Below are 6,988 nucleotides of genomic sequence, written 5' to 3' on the forward strand. Positions count from 1 at the left end.
CATACACAGGAATCTTGATTTTCAAGCCTGATGACACACAAAAAAATGCTCAGAACATAAGGTTAAGATTAAAAAGCAAGTTACAAAAATGCACGTATTGCATGACCCAAATCTTTAAAATAAAATACATGTTTCTACACATAGGAAGACAATGGAAGAATATACACTAATAATGTAAATGATTATCTCTGGAATGGGGAAGAGGGAGAATAATGGGTGACTTAATTTTGTTATCTGTAAATCTTCTATTTTAAAACTTTCTACAAAAGCATATAATGCAAACATAGTTTTTAAAAGTTGTAAAGGTGAAATCTAAAGAACAAGGAAAGAAGTACAGCTACAAGGACTGCTGTTCTCAGAACTCCAGAGCAAATGGAACTTGGACCAATTTCCAGGAGCCTGGCATGTGGAGCTCTCTGGGGAGTTGTAATTTCCCTTCAATGACTCCCTTCCTTTTGTTTTTTTTTAATTTTATTTATTCTTTTACACAGCAGTTTCTTATTAGTCATCCATTTTATACACATCAGTGTATACATGTCAATCCCAATCTCCCAGTTCATCCCACCACCATCCCCCCGCCGGAACTTTCCCCCCTTGGTGTCCATACGTTTGTTCTCTACATCTGTGTCTCAATTTCTGCCCTGCAAACCGGTTCATCTGTACCATTTTTCTAGGTTCCACATATATGCGTTAATATACGATATTTGTTTTTCTCTTTATGACTTACTTCACTCTGTATGACAGTCTCTAGATCCACCCACGTCTCAACAAATGACCCACTTTCGTTCCTTTTTATAGCTGAGTAATATATTCCATTGTATATATGTACCACATCTTCTTTATCCATTTGTCTGTTGATGGGCATTTAGGTTGCTTCCATGACCTGGCTATTGTAAATAGTGCTGCAATGAACATTGGGGTGCATGTCTCTTTTTGAATTACAGTTTTCTCTCAGTATATGCTGGGTCATATGGTAATTCTATTTTTAGTTTTTTAAGGAACCTCCATACTGTTCCCCATAGTGGCTGTATCAATTTACATTCCCACCAACAGTGCAAGAAGGTTCCCTTTTCTCTACACCCTCTCCAGCATTTGTTGTTTATAGATTTTCTGATGATGCCCATTCTAACTGGTGTGAGGTGATACCTCATTGTAGTTTTGATTTGCATTTCTCTAATAATTAGTGATGTTGAGAAGCTTTTCATGTGCTTCTTGGCCATCTGTGTGCCTTCTTTGAAGAAATGTCAATTTAGGTCTTCTGCCCATTTTTGGATTGGGTCGTTTGTTTTTTTGATATTGAGCTGCATGAGCTGTTTGTATATTTTGGAGATTAATCCTTTGTCCGTTGGTTCATTTGCAAATATTTTCTCACATTCTCAGGGTTGTCTTTTCATCTTGTTTATGGTTTCCTTTGCTGAGCAAAAGCTTTGAAGTTTCATTAGGTCCCATTTGGGTTTTGTTTGTTTGTTTTAAACATCTTTATTGGAGTATAATTGCTTTACAATGGTGTGTTAGTTTCTGCTTTATAACAAAGTGAATCAGTTATACATATACATATGTGAGAAATGTGAGAATGTGAGAAATATTTGCAAATGAAGCAACTGACAAAGGATTAATCCCCAAAGTTTACAAGCAGCTCAGGCAGCTCAATATCAAAAAAACAAACAACCCAATCCAAAAATGGGCAGAAGACCTAAATAGACATTTCTCCAAAGAAGATATACAGATTGCCAGCAAACACAGGAAGGAATGCTCAGCATCGTTAATCATTAGAGAAATGCAAATGAAAACTACAATGAGATATCATCTCACACCGGTAAGAATGGCCATCATCAAAAAATCTGCAAACAGTAAATGCTGGAGAGCGTGTGGAGAAAAGGGAACCCTCTTGCACCTTGATGGGAATGTAAATTGATACAGCCACTATGGAGAACAGTATGGAGGTTCCTTAAAAAACTAAAAATAGAACTAACATATGATGCAGCAATCCCACTAATGGGCATATACCCTGAAAAAATGGTAATTCAAAAAGAGTCATGTACCAAAATGTTCATTGCAGCTCTATTTAGAATAGCCAGGACATGGAAGCAATCCATTTGTTTATTTTTGTTTTTATTTCCATTACGCTAGGAAGTGGATCAAAAAAGATCTTGTTGTGATTTATGTCAAAGAGTGTTCTTCCTATGTTTTCCTCTAAGAGTTTTATAGTGTCTGGTCTTACATTTAGGTCTCTAATCCATTTTGAGTTTATTTTTGTGTATGGTGTTAGGGAGTGTTCTAATTTCATTCTTTTACATGCAGCTGTCCAGTTTTCCCAGCACCACTTATTGAAGAGACTGTCTTTTCTCCATTGTGTATCCTTGCCTCCTTTGTCATAGATTAGTTGACCATAGGTGGGTGGGTTTATCTCTGGGCTTTCTATCTTGTTCCATTGATCTATGTTCCTGTTTTTGTGCCAGTACCATATTGTTTTGATTACTGTAGCTTTGTAGTATAGTCTGAAGTCAGGGAGCCTGATTCCTCCAGCTCTGCTTTTTCCCTCAAGATTGCCTTGGCTATTCGAGGTCTTTTATGTCTCCATACAAATTTTAAGATTTTTTGTTTTAGTTCTGTAAAAACTGCCATTGGTAATTTGATAGGGATTGCATTGAATCTGTAGTTTGCTTTGGGTAGTATAGTCATTTTCACAGTACTGTTTCTTCCAATCCAAGAACTTGGTATATCTCTCCATCTGTTGGTATCATCTTTAATTTGTTTCATCAGTGTCTTATAGTTTTCTGCATACAGGCCTTTTGTCTCCCTAGGTAGGTTTATGCCTAGGTATTTTATTCTTTTTGTTGTAGTGGTAAATGGGAGTGTTTCCTTAATTTCTCCTTCAGATTTTTCATCATTAGTATATAGAAATGTAAGAGATTTCTGTGTATTAAGTTTGTATCCTACAACATTACCAAATTCATTGATTTGCTTTAGCAATTTTCTGGTGGCTTCTTTAGGATTCTCTCTGTATAGTATCATGTCATCTGCAAAGTGGCACTTTTACTTCTTGTTTTCCAATTTGTATTCCTTTTATTTCTTTTTCTTCTCTGATTGTCATGGCTAGGACTTCCAAAACTATGTTGAGTAATAGTGGTGAGAGTGGACATTCTTTTCTTCTTCCTGATCTTAGAGGAAATGTCTTCAGTTTTTCACCATTGAGAATGATGTTTGCTATGGGTTTGTCATACATGGCCTTTATTATGTTGAGGTAGGTTCCCTGTATGCCCACTTTCTGGAGAGTTTTTGTCATAAATGGGTGTTGAATTTTGTCAAAAACTTTTTCTGCATCTATTGAGATGATCATATGGTTTTTCTTCTTCAATTTGTTAATATGGTGTATCACATTGATTTGCATATATTAAAGAATCCTTGCATCCCTGGGATAAATTAAAAGGTGTATTATCCTTTTAATGTGTTGTTGGATTCTGTTTGCCAGTATTTTGTTGAGGATTTTTGCATCTATATTCATCAGTGATATCGGTCTGTAATTTTCTTTTTTTGTAGTATCTTTGTCTGGTTTTGGTATCAGCGTGATGGTGGCCTCATAGAATGAGTTTGGGAGTGTTTCTTCTTCCACAATTTTTTGGAAGAGTTTGAGAAGGATGGGTGCTAGCTCTTCTCTAAATGTTTGATAGAATTCACCTGTGAAGGCACCTGGCCCTGGACTTTTGTTTGTTGGAAGATTTTTAATCACAGTTTCAATTTCATTATTTGTGATTGATCTGTTCATATTTTCTATTTCTTCCTGGTTCAGTCTTAGAAGGTTATACCTTTCTAAGAATTTGTGCATTTCTTCCAGGTTGTCCATTTTATTGTCATAGAGTTGCTTGTAGTAGTCTCAGGATGCTTTGTATTTCTGCAGTGTCTGTTGTAACGTCTCCTTTTTCATTTCTAATTTTATTGATTTGAGTCCTCTACCTCTTTTCCTTGATGAGTTTGGCTAATGGTTTATCAATTTTGTTTATCTTCTCAAAGAACCAGCTTTTAGTTTTATTGATCTTTGCTATTGTTTTCTTTGTTTCTATTACATTTATTTCTGCTCTGATCTTTATGATTTCTTTCCTTCTGCTAACTTTGGGTTTTGTTTGTTCTTCTTTCTCTAGTTCCTTTAGGTGTAAGGTGAGATTCAAATGTTTATTTGAGGTTTTTCTTGTTTCTTGAGGTAGGCTTGTATAGCTATAAACTTCCCTCTTAGAACTGCATTTTTGCATCCCATAAGTTTTGGATCCTCGTGTTTTCATTGTCATTTGTCTCTAGGTAATTTTTGATTTCCTCTTTGACCTCTTCAGTGATTTCTTGATTATTTAATAACGTATTGTTTAGCCTCCATCTGTTTGTGTTTTTTACGTTTTTCTCCCTGTAATTGATTTCTAATCCCATAGCATTGTGGTCAGAAAAGATGCTTGATATGATTTCAATTTTCTTAAATTTACTGAGGCTTTATTTGTGACCCAAGTTGTGATCTATCCTGGAGAATGTTCCATGCGCACTTGAGAAGAAAGTGTAATCTGCTGGTTTTGGATGGAATGTCCTATAAATATCACTTAAATCTATCTGGTCTATTGTGTCATTTAAAGCTACTGTTTCCTTATTAATTTTCAGTTTGGATGATCTGTCCATTGGTGTAAGTGAGGTGTTAAAGTCCCCCACTATTATTGTGTTACTGTTGATTTCCTCTTTATAGTTGTTAGTATCTGCCTTATGTATTGAGGTCCTCCTATGTTGGGTGCATATATATTTATAATTGTTATATCTTCTTCTTGGATTGATCCCTTGATCATTATGTAGTGTCCTTCCTTGTCTCTTGTAACATTCTTTATTTTAAAGTCTATTTTATCTGATATGAGTATTGCTACTCCAACTTTCTTTTGATTTCCATTTGCATGGAATGTCTTTTTCCATCCCCTCACTTTCAGTCTGTATGTGTCCCTAGGTCCTAAGTGGGTCTCTTGTAGACAGCATATATATGGGTCTTGTTTTTGTATCCATTCAGCAAGCCTGTGTCTTTTGGTTGTAGCATTTAATCCATTCACGTTTAAGGTAATTATCAATATTTATGTTCCTATTACTATTTTCTTAATTGTTTTGGGTTTGTTTTTGTAGGTCCTTTTCTTCTCTTGTGTTTCCCACTTAGAGAAGTTACTTTAGCGTTTGTTGTAAAGCTGGTTTGGTGGTACTGAATGCTCTTAGTTTTTGCTTGTCTGTAAAGCTTTTGATTTCTCCATCAAATCTGAATGAGATCCTTGCTGGGTAGAGTAATCTTGCTTGTAGTTTCTTCCCTTTCATCACTTTAAGTATATCATGCCACTCCCTTCTGGCTTGTAGAGTTTCTGCTGAGAAGTCAGCTGTTAACATTATGGGAGTTCCCTTGTATGTTACTTGACATTTTTCCCTGGCTGCTTTCAATAATTTTTCTTTGTCTTTAATTTTTGCCAGTTTGATTACTATATGTCTCGGTGTGTTTCTCCTTGGGTTTATCCTGTATGGGACTCTCTGCACTTCCTGGACTTGGGTAGCTATTTCCTTTCCCATGTTAGGGACATTTTCGACTATAATCTCTTCAAATATTTTCTCTGGTCCTTTCTCTCTCTTTCTCCTTCTGGGAGCCCTATAATGTGAATGTTGTTGCAATTAATGTTGTCCCTCTTAGGCTTTCTTTATTTCTTTTTATTCTTTTTTCTTTATTCTCTTCCACAGGAGTGAATTCCACCATTCTGTCTTCCAGGTTACTTATCCGTTCTTCTGCCTCAGTTATTCTGTTATTGATTCCTTCTAGTGTAGTTTTCATTTCAGTTATTGTATTGTTCATCTCTGTTTGTTTGTTCTTTAATTCTTCTAGGTCTTTGTTAAACATTTCTTGCATCTTCTTGATCTTTGCCTCCATTCGTTTTCCAAGGTCCTGGATCATCTTCACTATTATTATTCTGAATTATTTTTCTGGAAGGTTGCCTATCTCCACTTCATTTAGTTGTTTTTCTGGGGTTTTATCTTGTTCCTTCATCTGGTACATAGCCCTCTGCCTTTTCATCTTGTCTGTCTTTCTGTGAATGTCGTTTTTGTTCCACAGGCTGCAGGATTGTAGTTCTTCTTGCTTCTGCTGTGTGCCCTCTGGTGGATGAGGCTATCTAAGAGGCTTGTGCAAGTTTCCTGATGGGAGGGACTGGTGGTGGGTAGAACTGGCTGTTGCTCTGATGGGCAGAGCTCAGTAAAACTTTAATCCGCTTGAATGTTGATGGGTGAGGCTGGGTTCCCTCCCTGTTGGTTGTTTGGCCTGAGGTGACCCAACACTGGAGCCTATCTGGGCTCTTTGGTGGGGCTAATGGCAGACTCTGGGAGGGCTCTCGTCAAGGAGTACTTCCCAGAACTTCTGCTGCCAGTGTCCTTGTCCTCACAGTGAGCCACAGCCGCCCCCCATCTCTGCAGAAGACCTTCCAACACCAGCAGGTAGGTCTGGTTCTGTCTCCCCTGGGGTCACTGCTCCTTCCCCTGCGTTCCGATGCGCACACTACTTTGTGTGTGCCCTCCAAGAGTGGAGTCTCTGTTTCCCCCAGTCCTGTCAGAGTCCTGCAATCAAATCCCACTAGCCTTCAAAGTCTGATTCTCTAGGAATTCCTTCTCCCCTTGCCCAACCCCCAGGTTCAGAAAGCTGATGTGGGGCTCAGAACCTTCACTCCAGTGGGTAGACTTCTGTGGTATAAGTGTTCTCCAGTTTGTGAGTCACCCACCCAGCAGTTATGGGCTTTGATTTTATTGTGATTGTGCCCCTCCTACCATCTCATTGTGGCTTCTCCTTTGTCTTGGGATGTGGGTTATCTTTTTTGGTGAGTTCCAGTGTCTTCCTGTCGATGACTGTTCAGCAGTTAGTTGTGATTCTCATGTTCTCACAAGAGGGAGTGAGAGCACATCCTTCTACTCCGCCATCTTGTTTCCAGGAATTGTACAATGACTTACT

The sequence above is a fragment of the Globicephala melas genome, chromosome 11, assembly GCF_963455315.2.
Source record: "Globicephala melas chromosome 11, mGloMel1.2, whole genome shotgun sequence".
In the NCBI taxonomy this organism is placed as follows: Eukaryota; Metazoa; Chordata; class Mammalia; order Artiodactyla; family Delphinidae; genus Globicephala; species Globicephala melas.